The sequence below is a fragment of the Heterodontus francisci genome, chromosome 38 (genome assembly GCF_036365525.1).
Source record: "Heterodontus francisci isolate sHetFra1 chromosome 38, sHetFra1.hap1, whole genome shotgun sequence".
Lineage (NCBI taxonomy): Eukaryota > Metazoa > Chordata > Chondrichthyes > Heterodontiformes > Heterodontidae > Heterodontus > Heterodontus francisci.
In genome coordinates, this window is record NC_090408.1 from 25,472,423 (window position 1) to 25,490,699 (window position 18,277).

The 18,277-nt window shown below is 40.3% G+C and overlaps 1 protein-coding gene across 8 annotated transcripts in view; it reads left to right on the plus strand.

The window, feature by feature from the left end:
• The window catches only part of cgnl1 (cingulin-like 1), a 150,209-nt gene that overhangs the window by 121,236 nt on the left and 10,696 nt on the right, over positions 1-18,277 (plus strand). The window lies entirely within an intron of this gene.

Below are 18,277 nucleotides of genomic sequence, written 5' to 3' on the forward strand. Positions count from 1 at the left end.
CGTTATTTTTTTCGATTGTAGTGCATCTCAATTTTAGCTGTACTGTCAGTATGTTTCTGCTGGTGAGAATAACTTTCAGTAGTTTTAACAGTGCTGCTATAAGGAAATTACTGGTGTAACAAGGTATGTAAAGTACACAATAAATGCATGAAACTTAATAGGCATAGTACTAAAGGGCTTATAATTCATAGACTGCATTGTAATATCCTCCTGCCCAGAATGCATAGAAGGTTAAAGAAAGAAAACACATATAATGCTAAAATGCTAAAAAGGTGGTTCACTGCCTATGAATTACTATTGAAGTGTGACCACTGTTATTTTGTAGGCAAAATCGGGAGCCAATTCGCATACAATGTCGTAGAAACACAAGCAGTCTTTGCACAAGACATTAAGTGATGGTCCAGAATACTTGACAAGAAGGTTTCTGGTTTTTTGGTTGCATACTATTTTATGTTAAGTGGGATTGATTCCCTTTCAGTATTTGTCTAAACAGTGTATTTGGCCGAATGTCTCAGCTTCAAATCTGGTGAAGCAACATTTGACTTTGTGAATTGCCTTCAGAAATCATTGATGAATTTGTTTGTTCAAATTAGGGTACAACATTTCAATCCTACTTTGCTTACAAAACCATGTACCTTTTATTATAGTACATTACGAGTATAAGTTACTCTTACTGGACAAGTCTTTGTTCCCATCATTGTCCACTGCCATCACTCTTTCTTTAACACATACATTTTCACACCCATGTTTTCGTTCTCTCCCTCTCCACCCATACGTGCTATCTCAACAACACTGTAGTTCCTTCATATAGTCATTCTCACCGCTTACAGTTTAGAGAACTGGGGGTATATTCTTCTTTTCTCCTAACCCCTCCCCCATACTTGGCATCTTGTGCCAACCTAGTATCACTCATTAATATGAAAAAGATCCAGCATCACACTCTGTGTGTTCTTGTTGCTGTGAGATGTAAGGCCGTTACCACGGCAATGGTGAAGTAAAGGGATGATAAGCTTGCCTTACAGTCACCATCACCAGTGCCCGCTGATGAGATCCCTGCTGATTACTGTGCACCTGCTACACCAGTGATACCAGGTGTTGGAGGCAGCTAAATTAAAGTGTGGAAATGAGGTCCCACTAGCCCGAACAGAAAATAAAATGTCATTAGCTTTGCCTGGTTTAAGCTTGTTCCGTTGTGCTGACTCAGGTCCCTGTAGCATTTATCGGCACTGTGGTTATACAGAAGCAGAGCAGAATAAGTAAACTCAGAGGAGAGCTAATCAGTTTGTGCAAGAAAGAAAATAAATGCTAACATTCAAATCCTAACAACTGCATGACCTTCAGATTGTGGAACGTGTTCTTGTTCTTGCAAGATGAAGTGGCTCCAATTCATGCTGCCTAATATTTAAGGACTGTATTTTATTTTCTTTATATTCCAAATGTAAAAGCATAATTACCATGCCCATTTGCTTGGTATGCAATTTTTATTGTATTCTGACACTTAATCATTTTTTAATTTTGGATAAACATGGCCTCTGGGCACATTATGTGTTTGGATTGCTTTCACTGGATTCTTAATAATTGACATTTCAATTGACCTTGTCACTGTATGGTGTGATTAGGCTACGGTATATTTACCTCGTTGATATCAACATGTCTCGGTAATTGATACGTATTTATGTTTAAAGCTTGTCTTTTTAACAAGAAATGGTTTATATTTTTTGTCCTTCGAAGGCGAACATTCAGGTACATTGTTACACATCACAAGAGGCAGCTCAAGACTAAATTATATACATAGATACAGGAAAGGTTAACAGCAGTGCAAAATTTCTGGCAGGACACCAGAGTAGGCGGTCATCCAAAATTCATTTCAATAATGTCCATAAACATCAAGTTTTCATCAGAGAAAAATATTACCCTGGTAACAGGGTGTACTGATCATAATATACCAGTTCGAGCTGTTGTCCCAGCATGCTTTTAACTGTGTATGTGCCTGTTTGAATTTTGTACTGATTGAGGTGAAGGATGAAATGTTCTAGCCTTTCTTTATGTTCTGACAGGACCAGTACACAATGGATATAATGTGCTCCTAAAATGCCTATGCTTTACATCAACTGTTTAAGTTTCCTTGCCACAGTAGGAGAGCAGTTTTGTAATGCCTAAATGTCCCTCATGTCCATTGACTGGTTTATGCACAGTTTTTGCTCTGTGGACTCTCAGCCACTGCATTGAAACTGTTCTGTCTTTAACCTTTTTACTACTGGGCATTGATCATTATTGTTGAATACACTTGCTTCATCTGCAACCTTCACATGCTGTGAGGATTATCACATCAGGATATTCTTCAGAGATACTATCCACCCTCCCTAAGAAAATGTGAGTTCAAAACACAAGTCCCATGACATTCCTTATAGTTAAGATTACGCTGTTTCTAGATACAGTTACTCCTTTTTCCTCTACTAGATTAATTGAGCTTCCCATGGTGGGAAGTGAATGCATTTAAGCATTTTATTTATTTAAAAAAAGAATCCCTCTATTGTCTTTCTGAAGCAAAATCATGTGCCTGATCAGTTGAAGTAGTAAATGTTAATGCAAATATATTCCATAGTGCTTTAATACTCACTATCTTGCTCTCCAGGCTTAAGGACCCACTCACTATATAATGTATATCAGCAACTGCTTTGATTGCTGGAGTTCTTTCTCATGTTACTTTAATACTCACAGAATCGCAGAATCACAGAATAATATAGTGCAGAAGAGGCCGTTCAGCCCATCGAGTCTACACTGATGCATTAAAACACCTGACCTGTCTACCTAATCCCATTTGCCAGCACTTGGCCCATAGCCTTGAATGTTATGACGTGCCAAGTGCTCATCCAGGTACTTTTTAAAGGATATGAGGCAACCTGCATCTACCACCCTCCCAGGCAGGGCATTCCAGACAGTCACCACCCTCTGGGTAAAAAAGTTCTTCCTCAAGTCCCCCTTAAACCTCCCGCCCCTCACCTTAAACTTGTGACCCCTCGTAACTGACCCTTCAACTAAGGGGAACAGCTGCTCCCTATCCACCCTGTCCATGCCCCTTATAATCTTCTACACCTTGATCAGGTCACCCCTCAGTCTTCTCTGCTCCAGTGAAAACAACCCAAGCCTATCCAACCTCTCTTCATAGCTTAAATGTTCCATCCCAGGCAACATCCTGGTGAGTCGCCTCTGCACCCCCTCCAATGCAATCACATCCTTCCTATAATGTGGCGACCAGAGTTGCACACAGCCGTGGCCTTACCAAAGTTCTATACAACTCCAACATGACCTCCCTGCTTTTGTAATCTATGCCTCGATTGATAAAGGCAAGTATCCCATATGCCTTTTTCACCACCCTATTAACCTGCCCTTCTGCCTTCGGAGATCTATGGACAAACACACCAAGGTCCCTTTGTTCCTCAGAACTTCTCAGTGTCAGGCCATTCATTGAATACTTCCGTGTCACAGTACTCTTCCAAAGTGTATCACCTCACACTTTTCAGTGTTAAATTCCATCTGCCACTTTTCTGCCCATTTGAGTCAGCATTTCACAGTTGCTGGTGTTCCGTTTGCAATGCATGGCATAGATGGCAGACTTGCTTTTATAACATTGGAACGATATAGCTTGCAACCTGTATGCATCTGTTCTGAAAAGCTCATGAATATCCTAGATGCCTACTGCTTCTCACTCTCCATTCTTCAAACCTGGTTGGCAGGAACAGGAAGATACTCCTCTTGAACAAGCTGTGTTCCAACCACCAAGTTTTAACAAATCTTCCTTCCCCTGATGCTGCCTCTGTTGAAGATTTGGATGAAGACACTGAGGAACTAGGGAGTGCTGCACTTTTGAAGGTGTCGTCTTTCTGATGAGATGTTAAACCAAGGTACTGCCTACCCTCTCAGCTGTAAATGATCCCATGGTACTATTTCGAAGAAGAGCTGAGGAGTTATCCTTGGTGTCATAGTCGATATTTTAACCCTCAATCAACATCACAAACAGATTATCTGGTCTTTATCATACTGTGGGACTTGTTCTGTGCAAATTCACTGCAATGTTCCTTACTTCAGTGACTATATTTAATTGGCTGTAAAGTGCTTTGGGACATCATGAAAGGTGCTATATAAATACAAATCTTTTATCTCCTTATTTTCGCGAGTTATAATTTAAACTTGTGAAATATTAATTGGGAGCAAAGATCACATCTCGGAATTTTCATGCAAAAGGTGATACATTTTGAACAATCATGCAAGGTTCTAAATCTGTCAAGATTAGGTATTCACAGCACAATTGATTGCTGTCTTGGGAGAGTGTTACGACCTCAATTGACACCATTAACTTTAAAATAAGGGATAGGAACTCCCCAGATCGATTTAAAAAATTACACGAGAAGATTTCACGTTTTAAGATTTTTACTATAACAACTAAACTAAAAATCAACATTAACTAAATAGTACTTCGTAGGTAGCTAATACACTAAATTACAGAGTAAGATACTTCTCATTAACTTATTAAACACTTGAAAACTTCACACCACATTTATAAGTTAGTGTTCTCATCGATTCGGTAGCTTTGCAGTTAAAAGTCCCAAATTCCTCCCAGTTGTAATGAGTTGGATCTCCCAGTTCTTAACAAAGCCAATGTCCTCTTCACTCACTTCTTCCAGGCACACTCAATCTGGACTCCCCTTAATAAGGCAATCTCTAGTGAGCCTGCTGGTCTTTTCTCCTCTGCAAACCACAACTTTCAAACCGGGTTCAAATCTTAGCAGCCTTTCGCTGTATCAGTATTCTGAGAGCACTTTTATCTTTCACTCTCTTCTAAGGCTGTGCAGCTCCTGCTCATTTCTTTGTGTCTTCCTGTCTTCCTTACAGCCTCCAGCCCTAAGAGAGCCTGTTGCATTCATCCAGAACCAAAAGTTAATAGTTCTTTTCCTTTTACAATGTTCAGAGTCCAGAAGTCTGGCCATATCAAAACCACCTGGGCCGCCTTTTATTTCCAGATGTTAGCAATTGCAAATTGAATTTGTATTTGAGAGCCCCTGGCTTCCTGTTTATGATCTAAGAGTCTTTGAGAGCGAAACCGATTGTTCGTCAGGTGTTACAACCTTGTACTCTACTTTCAAAAGGGTCTTTGATCTGGGTTCCTTGTTTGCATGGTAACCAAGACTGTGGCTTGTTTCTGGGCAGACTTGGTGTGAGGTCACATGTCTCCTCCTACTCCATTTTATACTGCATTGAGAATCTCAGTTTTTAACACACAATCATACGACAAAGTCCAGCGTTCATAACAAGAGTTATAGAGGGATGAGCTTCGGCAGACCAAATGGTCTTTTTGTACTTGATTTCTCTCATCTTCTTACCTTGGAATAGTTGTTCCCTCTTCTGCTTCAGTTCATATTTTGAAGTGGAACAAGAATTTTCTATAGATCGTAGCCGCCTACGTTCAGAGAATTGAACACTTCTGCAAAACTAGAGAATTATTTGTTTCTATGGACCTTGTTTGGCTGCCTGCAAACAAAAGCTTGCAAAATGGCTGATGGAGTGTGTTCGCCATTGCTACCAGTTGACAGGAAGAAAAGTATCCTTTGCACATGTTGTATTTGCGCCACACAAGTGCCAGGCAATGACCATCTCCAACAAGAGAGAATCTAATCATCTCCCCTTGACATTCAATGACATTACGATTGCTGAATCCCCCAACATCAAGATCCTGGGGGCTACTGTTGACCAGAAACTGAACTGGAGTAGCCATATAAATACAGTGGCCAGAAGAGCAGGTCAGAGGCTAGGAATCCTGCGGCGAGCAACTCACCTCCTGACTCCCCAAAGCCTGTCCACCATCTACAAGCCACAAGTCAGGAGTGTGATGGAATACTCTCCACTTGCCTGGATGGGTGCAGCTCCAACAACACTCAAGAAGTTCGACACCATCCAGGACAAAGCAGCCCGCTTGATCGGCACCCCATCCACGAACATTCACTCTCTCCAGCACTGACGCACAGTGGCAGCAGTGTGTACCATCTACACGATGCACTGCAGCAACGCACCAAGGCTCCTTAGACAGCACCTTCCAAACCTGCGACCTCTACCAACTAGAAGGACAAGGGCAGCAGTTGCATGGGAACACCACCACCTGCAAATTCTCCTCCAAGTCACACACCATCCTGACTTGGAACTATATCACCGTTCCTTCACTGTCACTGGGTCAAAATCCTGGAACTCCCTTCCTAACAGCACTGTGGGTGTACCTACCACATGGACTGCAGCAGTTCAAGAAGGCAGCTCACCACCACCTTCTCACGGACAATTAGGGATGGGCAATAAATGCTGGCCTAGCCAGTGATGCCCACATCCCATGACTGAATAAAAAAGAGAAAGATGGAATGGAATCTTCATTCCTAAAATGGGAAAACGTCCTTGACATACTTTTGGCCCCTTTCAGCCTGAAGATTATCCATATCATATAATTCATTGTTAATCTACAAAAAGTAGCTATAAGGAAGGCTAATCACCATGGGAACCAGAATCAATAGACAGAGCTTATTGTACTGGTATGTACAGGATGCTTTGCACTTGAAGAATCGATTTCTATCATTTACCTGACTTTCTCAACAGTGTTTAGAACCAAGTTAACAAGACAAGTTAACATTTCATCCATTGCAACAAGGGCTTTGGAGTGCAACCTCCAGAACAGAAGCCTACAAATAATTAACACATTTTAGTTTTCTCACTGTTGTGACCTCAGTGAGACCGTTGATGTTAAAATATGAGATATGAACTCCCAGACCTACTTAACGAATTACTTGCGATTTCACATTATAAGACTTTTATTATAACTAAACTAAAATAAATCCCCATTGTCTAAATAGTACTTTGTAAGTAACTGATACCCCAAATTACAAAGAAAGGTATTTACTTATTAAAATACTTGAAAACCTCACACCACAGATACATTACACAGTCCTCTTTGATGATGCAATCTTTGCAGTTAAAAGTCCCAAACTCCTCCCAGTAGCAATGGGTTGGATCTCCCAGACCTTATCAAAATATGCGCCCTCTTCGCTCACTTCTCCGAGCACTTTCTATAATGAGTTCTTTACGTTGTCTTATGCAACATAAATGAGATGCATGAGGTCCAGTTATGCTGAAGATCTCCAACAGGTTTATTAACAGCTAATCAAGAATATATAGTACAGAGCGAACTATTTACAGAACCTTCCTCTAGGTGTTACAGTTGCAGGGTGACTCTGGCTTGTAGTCACATGACTACATCTTGGTACTTAGCTCATCAGCATATGGAGATCTTAAAGGGACATCACTCTTAAGGCAATAGTTTCGACCTGGATGTTTGTGAATAAGGTGATTCCTGGTGTTAACAGCTGCCTGGTACATTTGCATCTTCAGAATCACTGACTCCTTGTTCGTGACCTGAAAGTCTGGGAGGGTGAAACCCATAGTTCTTCAGGTGTTACCCCTGCAGTCTCTGTTTTTCAAAAAAAAGTCTTCGATCTGTGTTCTCTCTTGTCCTGGTAGTCAAGATTTCTGTCTTGTCCTTGGGCAGAGTGGATGTGAAGTCACCTGACTTTTCGGGCTCTGTCTTAAACTTTTTAAGTTCACAGTTTTTAAAACGTGATCATGTTGCAAAGGCCAGCATTCATAACATCTCTCCGAAATCAGTTCTGGCTGCAATTATCCTAGATCTCTGCATGACTTTCACCTTGGAATATCTTGCCATATAATTTTGGAAACCAAAAATACGAGTGCCAGTTGGAACAGCCATTTTGTGTTGTATTGTGATGAATTGGTAGGTTGTGGGTTAATGTTGGGTTCTGGTTCACGTTAATTGGTGGGGGGTGTTGTCATACATGAAAACCACAGCTGAAATAGATCCTAATCAGTATTTGAGCTATAAAAGGTTTTGATTACTTGAGAGATGCATTTCTGGATCTATTGAAGGGGATAATACATTCCAGACGTAGAGCAGGAGGAAGTTGGATGCCAAATAATAAAAAAAAAATCCATTAAACATTACAAAGTAATAAATGAAATGGAACAGAATAAGAAGAAAGGAATTCAGCAGTGCATGGTATTAAAACAAAGAACCGTTACAGCAACAGATAGATTGTCAATCATTTTGATTTGAAGTAAATGTGGGAATAATAAATTGCTTTTATTACGGTACAAAGGTAAGTAAACTTTGCGATCTATAAGAATAAATATTTCAGGGATAGAGATGCTTGGGACAAATATTGCTTGTTGCAAAGTGATCTTACACTCCTGTTAGTAACTGGTTCACACTGTTCTCACAATTGTGTTTCCAAAGCTACAGCTGCAAAATTTAAAATTCAGCCTTGAAAAATAAAACTTAAAATGATTTAATAAATATTTATATAAAAGCAAATATAATAGTGTTAAAAGTATGCAGTAATTGAATGTTTTAAGTCAACAACTAGTCAACTTTCTAGTGTGAGTTAAAATATTAAATGAAATGACTGTTGTGATTCAGCGACAAGGCACAGGTAAGTGTATTTATTTTACAAGGGACTTTTAATTTTTAAAATCTAAATCATAAGCTTTCGTATTAGACAGGTTTGCAGTCCTGTTTTTCTGTAGAGAGTCATAGAAACATAGAAAATAGGAGCAGGAGTAGGCCATTCGGCCCTTCGAGCCTGCTCCACCATTCATTATGATCATGGCTGATCATCCAACTCAATAACCTGTTCCTGCTTTCGCCCCATACCCTTTGATCCCTTTAGACCCAAGAGCTATATCTAATTCCTTCTTGAAAACATACAATGTTTTGGCCTCAACTGCTTTCTGTGGTAGCGAATTCCACAGGCTCACCACTCTCTGGATGAAGAAATTTCTCCTCAGTCCTGAAAGGATTACCCCATATCCTTAGACTATGACCCCTGGTTCTGGACCCCACACACCATCGGAAACATCCTTCCTGCATCTACCCTGTCAAGTCCTGTTAGAATTTTATAGGTTTCTATGAGATCCCCCCTCACTCTTCTGAACTCCAGCGAATATAATCCTAACCGACTCAATCTCTCCTCATACGTCAGTCCCGCCATCCCAGGAATGTGTCTGGTAAACCTTCTCTGCTCTCCCGCTATAGCAAGAACATCCTTCCTCAGATGAGACCAAAACTGCACACAATATTCCAGGTGTGGCCTCACCAAGGCCCTGTATAATTGCAGCAAGACATCCCTGCTCCTATACTCGAATCCTCTCTCAATGAAGGCCAACATAACAATTGCCTTTTTTACCGCCTGTTGGACCTGCTTACCTTCAGTGACTGGTGTATGAGAACACCCAGGTCTCGCTGCATATTCCCCTCTCTCAGTTTATAGCCATTCAGATAATAATCTGCCTTCCTGTTTTTGTTACCAAAGTGTTACCTCACATTTATCCACATTATACTGCATCTGCCATGCATTTGCCCACTCACTCAACTTGTCCAAATCACCCTGAAGCCTCTCTGCATCTTCCTCGCAACTCACATTCCCACCCAGTTTCGTGTCATCTGCAAATTTGGAGATATTACATTTAGTTCCCCCATCTAAATCATTAATGTATATTGTGAATAGCTGGGGTCCTAGCACCGATCCCTGCGGTACCCCACTAGTCACTGCCTGCCATTCGGAAAAAGACCTATTTATCCCTACTCTTTGTTTCCTGTCTGCCAACCAATTTTCTATCCATCGCAATACACTACCCCCAATCCCATGCGTTTTAATTTGACACGCTAATCTCTTATGTGGGACTTTTTCGAATGCCTTCTGAAAGTCCAAATAAACCACATCCACTGGCTGCCCCTTATCAACTCTACTAGTTACATCCTCGAAGAATTCTAGTAGATTTGTCGAGCATGATTTCCCTTTCGTAAATCCATGCTGACTCTGTCCGATTCTACCACGGTTTTCTAAGTGTCTCTAAGAGTCAACCAGTCCAGCCCATTCTTGCTTTGTTACAACTGACTATGTGTAAGGGAACTAAGAGCAGATTTTCAGGCCATCCTCCCAACTAGCGAAAGCGCAATTCTTTTTAAAAAGAGATTTTTTTTTTACCTTAAAGTCACTTTTTAGTTGAATGATTGATTATTGTTGATATTAACCACTGAACACACACGTCCTAAGTAAAAGAAAACTTTATTGAGTACTATGATAGCAGACTGGATGTAAGCAAAGCCTGTTTGCACCCAAATAATTCATATTGAAGCAAAATTATGGACATTCTGCATGTGTCTATCATGTTTTTCCGTGTTCAAGTTTCCAAGAATGCCTTGAATAGCACTTAAGAAATGACACATTGTTATTTGCTAAGTTTTGTTTGCAAAGTGTATGACCATGTTGAGAACTGATATGTAGCAAAATTGCTTAACAGGACACATTTTAAAAAGTAACGGCCTCCAATTACAAAATACTGAGTACTTTGTGCTCCATTTGGCAGTACACTATGGCCATCTAAGTTTAAATATAATGTGCTTTCATCTTCAGCACATGCAAAATTTACCTAGCAACTATTTGTAGATTTGTTACAGTATGATGTAAGCATTTGGAAACCATGGGTGGGCAAGGATTGTCTTAATTCATCAATCCTACCCTATACGGTTGTGATGCCTGAATTATCATAACTAGACACATCCTACTGACAATCTATGTTATCTCTTGGGAGAGGCAAGAAAGCAGATAAAAAGACAAGCCCAATTAGATGGAAAATTCCTCTCCAACTGTCCGTGGGTGAGCAAAACTAGTCAAGGAGGCTACATTGACAATTCTTATATTACCTGTCACTTCACCTAATCTGTATAAGATGTGAGCTCTATCCCAGCCAGGAACTAATCTGGTTGTCATTTGAAGGTATACAAAGAGTCAGCACTCACTGCATGATCTGGCAACTTGTTCCAGAGGCGTAACTGTCTAACATTTAACCTAGCCCCTACTTATGCATAACTGATACACATAACCACTGGTCTTCCCAACCTACCAGTGGGAACACTATCTTTTACCTATATTATACACATTTATCAAAGCACCTGAAGTCTACATATCTGAAACCCTCATTCTTGCTTTCATTACCTCAAGACTTTACTATTCCCATGTTCGCCTAGTTGACCTCCCATCGTCCCCTCCATAAACTTGAGCACATCCAAAATTCTTCTGCATATATCTAACACACTATCCTGTCCACCCATCACTCCGGTGCTCGCTGACCTACATTGGCTTCCAGAAACACCTTGATTTTAAAATTCTTATCATTGTGTTCAAATCCTTCCATGGCCTCACCCCTCTCTATCACTGTACCCTCTTCCAGCTCTCCAACCCTCCGAGAAATCTACGTTCCTCCAATCCTGGCCTCTTGTGCATTCCCGATTTCTTTCGCCCCCACTATCTGCGGCCGTGCCTTCAGATGCCTGGGCCCTAATCCCCGGAATTCTTGGCAGACAAACTTCGTCTGATAATGCTCCTGTGAAACACCTTGGGATGTTTCACTTCGCTAAAGGTGCTAAATAAATGCAAGTTGTTTTTGTAAAGTAATCAGCCCATCTTTTTAAGCCGATGCGAATAACCAGGTTGTTTAAGCTGGGCAATAATCTCGTGGTTCTCCTCTGAACCTTTTCCAAAGTGTCTATATCACCCACTATTTGAGGAGACTAATTTGATTTGATGATGTATATCAGTTATCATAATCTATTGATCACAAGCTTGTGGAATTCTATTTATCCTGTCATTCTGAAGCAGTTCCAGTGGCTCATTTAATAAGTGTACTGTTCAGTGTGGCACTGGACTTCACAAAGCAGGCAGGTCCCTTCCAATTCCAGTATTGCAATTTAATCGAATTCTATTGAAATACTTGCACTGACTGCAAAAGACAGCCTTCGTAAGCATATCCATGCATCTTGGAAATTGAAACTGAAACCTATACTTGCAGTGTGGCTCAGGTCTAACAATCTGCCCTTTTATCTAGTAGATGCTGAAGATATGGTTGAAGAGAAGTGATGTAGTAATGTTTTTGAAGGGGAGGGTGGCAGGATGGTAAGGAGGAAATGAATTTGCAGTTGCCATCATAGATGTTGCGAAGTTAGTAAACAGTCAGGAGAAAGGTGAGGGAAGTTAAGAAATGGCTATGAGATGGCAAGATTGGGTTTTAAAAGCTAGTAGATTGTTTGAAGAAGGAAACATTGAGCGTGGCAAGCAGTTCCATTCTTTCTTAAATGCACTTATGCAGAGCTAACAGCAAGTAAGCTCATAGTATGTGAGGAAATTTGTTGTTGAAAATTATAGATGCCTGGTTAATTAAAATTTCCCTCTTAAAGAAGAAAAGGAAAAAGACTTGAGGGCAAATTCTGAGCTCTTTGCAGGGAGCACTGCTCACAGGAAGCACATAGCCTATGATTTTCCATCGATAATTTGAATGGCAGAAAATCATGGGCTGTGCTGGAATTTAAAATAAATGCTATTGTTACTAATATTGTATGTGCCATTACAACAAAAAAGAAGGAATGTAACTTGAGTTTATGGTATCAAATCTAGTGAGAGAAACATTTATGTATGCTTACAATACTAGGCATGTTTTGTAGAACAATTCCCGTCCAGGCCTAAATATAAGTTTCTATCAACTTCAGAACAAGACTTTAAATTACATCTGCAATCATTTGTTCCAGATGTTAATTCACTTCTAAAATCAACTCCCTGGCCTTTCAGGTCCAATATTATAACTCAGGATAAATTTTGGACGTTTACAGGCTGTTTCCCATTAGTCCTAACACCAAACAACTGTTTCTTGTGGAGGATGAATATTTTAGTTCTTCATTTTTGGCTTTCATTCTCTATATACAATCATCATTGAGAGTTTTTTGTTGAAATGTTCCTTTTGGCCTGATGATTTTACTTGTGGCACATTCGTTTTTAATCATACCCAAGTTATTCCTTTGCTTGCCATGGAAAATTTCCAATGCCCGCTGATATGGTTTTCGTTCTGCAATTTTGGTCCCATGCAGAAACACGCAATCCTGCGTCAGCCAGAATTTGAAACTCACATCAATAACAACCCAAAGAGTGGAGTGCTGAGGACCTGTCATGGGGCTGTATGTTAAATTGTATTGTTTGCTAAAATATAATTGAGTAGAAAGTGATCAGAGACAAACATTTTGAATAATAAAAGTAGAAGATAACTCATTAGAAAGGAGGAAAAGACATTGGCCTGGATTTTTGCATTGGTAATGACACCAAAACTGTCAGCGTTTGCTGTCATTGCTCTTCTGAAACTGATAACAACATCTCGAGTCCGCAAGTGCAGTTAAATGCGGGAACTGCAGTCATTGACGCTATGCTGTTCCATGGGATGCACTGTTGGAGTCCCCCCCCCCCCCCCCCTCCCCCCAGAATGCAATCAATTAGAAATCACTGAACTGATGAGAACTTCTCCTCTTACGCTATTAGTCTCACTATAAAAACACTTGAAAAAGTTACACTTTGTTGAATGAGGTGTAACTGGGTTTTTAACGGTGCACTAAGTTCATAATTACTGCTGAAAACCTCTCTGACCCTGAAAAATGATTTTTATGTTAGTGGAAAGTCAAATTTCTCCACTACGATAAATTGCACATTTTAATTCTTTCTAAAGTTTATTTATGATATTTCAGCTTCTGCTTTAATCCCATGTGTAAGTCCCAATCTTTATTTTGTTTTCTGTAAAATTATATTTAAAAAGAGATGAGAAGAATAATCAGTGTTTTTAACTTCCTTGTTTGCTGTCTGTGAGAATATGTCATTGTGATTGGCTGCTTACCCTGCTTGATGACATCACTGTTGCTGGACATTTGGAAATCCCCTTAACTTGGCGCCAGATTCACACTAGCATTGGAAAAGGGGAACTCCACACCACAGAGATCGCTATATCTTTGTGGACAGCTTTCCTCAAGGTCAGCAGTGAGCGACATCGTGACCACAAAAATTGGGCCATTGAGACTAAACATCAGGAATCTGTTCAAGTCTTCTCCTGTTCCACCACTATAACACTATATTTTAATGATGTTGGTTGAGGGACAAACGTTGACCAGGACGCCGCTCTTCAAACCATACCATGGGGTCTTTTTTTTCCTACCTGAGAGGGCAGACAAACCCTTGGTTCAACATCTCATCCTAATGATGGCACCTCTGATAGTGTTATTACATATTGAATGCATCCTAACTGTCTTTATAGTCTGCAGTATATTTGTAACAGTGCAGGTTATGACCATAAACTGAATTCAATTTAATAGCAAATGCCTAAAATTTGATGTAAAAGTTTTATTTTTAAAAGTTCCAGGATGAACAAAGTAGAGCACCAGAAGATTTATTGTTTATTTTGGATCTGTGGAGCAGGAGATAGGAAATCCACTGAAATTATTCCAGAACTGTATCTGTGTTCTGAGTGTCTTTGTCAAAAGGCACTTCTGCCTTTGAGATATTGTATTCATAATTGTTTGTGTTCTTTTGCTGTACAGGTTTAATTATATTCACACACAAATCTGAAGCTAAGCATTAGTTTCAATTCAAATTTATCGAAATATGTTAATTTGTCCCATTTAAAAAGGGTGTATTTCACTGCAGAAAATGTGAGTTTGGCAAGCTGATATTTTGGTCTCAATATATGGAAATTAATTTGTGGGAATGTATTGTGAATTATCGGTTTCATCCAAAACGCCAAACCAACTCCATAAGTCAGACCACCATACATCCCAGAAGGAGTGAAATCAATGTGTCATGTATACACTAATTTTCATTGATTCAATTTATTGTCAGTCACCTCTATTTAGTCAGTAGCTGAGTTCAGTGGTTGAAGTGAGCCTCTGTTTATATTGTAACATGTAGGATACAAATCATTCTGACTTAATGAATTGAGTACAGAGGACCAGGATTATTTTTCTATCAGGTAGTGTCTCTATCTGCTTTTAGAACACAAATTTTGATTGGTGTGGTTTAAATGCCAAACGTTCAATTCCTTGAGTTGTTGAATTTTGCAGAAATGAATCTTTAGCTTTCCAATCTTATCAATAACAGATAAGCACGTTTCTTTGGTTCCATCTTGTTAAATATTTATGCTCCCAGCCTTTAATGGAGCTGGATAAATCATTTTTGGGAGGGACAAGTGGTTATTCTGATCGTATTTTCTAAACTAAATTCACACTTAGTTCTCACGTGGACAGAGGTGAAAAACATGTCATATATTGCTGGAATGGTGAGTTTTAAAGCATATTCAGTGCTTATAATTATGATTTCATCTGTACAAAAACACAATTGAAAGACTCTACATTTATTATGAAGTATAACTTTAAATTTTGCAGATGACACCAAATTAGGGGCTGAGGAAGACTGTGATAACGTAAAGATGTTAATAAACTTGCAGATTGGATGTGTAAATGGAAAATTAATTTCAGTAGATAAGAGTGAAGTGCTGCATTTTGGTTGGAGGAACATACTCCTTGGAAAATAGGAGTCTAAATGGGGTAGAGGAGAAAAGGGACCTAGGGGTACATGTTCACAGATCATTTGAAGAACCATCGCAAATTAATAAGGCCATCAAAAATGCAAATAAAGCACTGGAATTTATTTCTAGAGGAACTGAATCAAAAAGCAGTGATGTTAAGCTTGTATCAAACCTTGGTTAGACCACATGTAGAGTACAAAGTACAGTCCTGCAGTGTAAAATTGCTTTAGAAGAATAATACCATAATTGAGAGGTTATGTGTATCAGGAAACACTGAACAAGCTAGGACTCTTTTTTTTCTAGAAAAGAGTAGGCTGAGGGGTGATCTAATAGAGGTCTTTAAAATTACTAAAGGGTTTGATAGGGTAGACATAAAGAAAGTGTTTCCATCTTCATCTCAGAGGGTGTCCAAAACCAGAGGTGACAAATATAAGATGGTTCCAAATAAATCCAATAAAGAATTCAGGAGAAACTTTTTTTACCAGGTTAGAATGTGGAACTTTCTACCACTTGGAGTAATAAAGTCGAGTATCATAGATGCTTTTAAAGGGAAGTTAGATAAGCACACGACGGAAAATGGAATAAAAGAATTTGCAGGTAGGTTTAAATGAAGTAAGGTAGGAAGAGGCTCATTTGTATGACAAACACCGGCAGTTGAGCCAAATGGTCTGATTCTGTGCTGTAAATTTTGCGTAAAGCTGTTACTGGTATGGTTAAAGAACAGAGCAGAATGTTTACAACTTGCTGTTAAATATGTTGTTTATTTAAAACATAAAAGATTTCATACAACCTGTTTCTATTTGATGGGGGAGAGGAGGTGGGGGATTAGCATTTAACATAAAAAATGATAATGCCCCAGTCCTGCTCTGCTTTTCCATGCATTTTAGGCAATTAAGAAAAGGACTTTTTTTTAAAACTCAGTTTTGCCTTAAAATGAAAGCTGCAACCAACAAAAAACAAAGCAGTACAGCTTCTTATCCTGAGAATGCCTTTCATTCTTGGTCATAGAACTCGATCTTTAAGCTCATGTGTGACACAGTACATGTTGTTAACTTTCTCGCTCCTCTACTTCAGCAAAACGCAATGGCCAGCCAACGTTCTCGATGAGTGGCAATTGTGATCACCACAGAGAGAATCATAAGAGGGTTATTGTTTTCCCACCTAGCCTCTTCTCTCCTGAAGATGGTAACTTATGCTGGGATATTGCTCCATAGACAGTGGTATCCTCTAGTTCCTTGCCTACATGTCTGATCTTTGTGAATCTTGATAGTCTCAGCTGTGAAGAACATAACAACTAAGCTGGCTTTGCTCTCTCCCAGTTTTCACATTTGCAGTTCCAGCAAGGGTCATTGGGGAGTAATCAATAGAAACTATTTAACCATTTATCACACCACACCCCTTCTTTTCCCTTGAGTGCTGTGAGGCAAGTTGCTGTGACTTAGCACTGCCCCAGTTGAAATTGTTCAACTCGCCAGTGCAGAGATTGAGCTTGGTGTATTTCAAAATGTGGTACACCTACTTAAAATAGAGATGCAAGTGGCATCTTGACAGTACCAGAAGCTCAGCAGAAGTATATTGGGGATAGCTTTTACTATTTGTGTGTATTCAGATACTGGTTTAATTTGTTAGTATTTGATTCTGGAATATAACTGAGTATATATTACTCATGAAAAGTTGACTTTTAAATTTAAACTTTTATGCAGGATGTAGTGCTAAAGAGTGAATACATTTGAGTTCTGCATTTGATTGATGTTTCGAGTCAGATTAGGATATTGGATATCCCTGTCTAATGTTGCTTTGCTTTAAAGAAGAGTTGGGAGGTACAGCTATGCACTGTATTCTGAGCAATTGGGATTGATAACTGCCAGAACTTGTAGTTGTAGCAACCAACCAATAATAATGTAGATTTCACCTGAAATTGCAAAGGTGAAGGGAAAAGGTTTTTTGATCACTCTCTGGTTAGTTCATGTGCAGCTAGATGATATTTTGACTGCCACTGTATTACATTCATTTACAGAAATAATGCTGAGCAAATAATTAATGAAAAACACGGTCACAAATTAAAAAAAGCACTGGCCAGATATGGGGAAAAGATACTGGCTGGAATTTTGCCCCCGCAAAGAGCGGGAAGGTGGCGGGGGGGGGGGCGGGGTGTGTGTAAAATGGAGTGGGAGGCTCGAGGGGCCCTCCCCAACCCACTACCACCTCCGCCACCACTTTATGCAGGGCGGAGGCAGTGAAAAACAGCCCGCCCGCACCAGGCCAATCAAGGCCCTTAAATGGCCACTTAAGAGCCTCCGCCCGCTCCCACGGGGATTTTACCCGTGGCCAGTCGGGAGGCCCAAGCCCGAGAGAAGCCATCTGACAAAAGCAGGCGGCTCTCTGACGGCCTGGTGGGGGGTGGTGCTCTCATGATCAGGCACCCTGTGCCTGACAGAGGGCCATCGCCGCTGCCCCAACCACCCCCAGCACCCAACACCTCCCTGTCCCCCCAATCTACCACCCTTGCCTCACCAGGGCCTGACCGATCACCCCCGGCCGAGGCTCCGAAAACTTACCTTGGTTCTGGGGCTCCCCAACATCTTCTGTCTTCAGCTGGGTTGCAGTCCCAGCAGTGGCCACTGCTCCCAGTGGCGCTGTTGGGGCAGAGTGCTGCTGGCCCTCTGATTGGCCTGCCGCTCTATTAGGAGGGACCTCCTGCCTCATTGAGGTGGAAGTCCCGCCTCAGACCAATTAAAGGCTTGGGAACCGCAAAATGCGGATCAGATCCCCAGGCCAG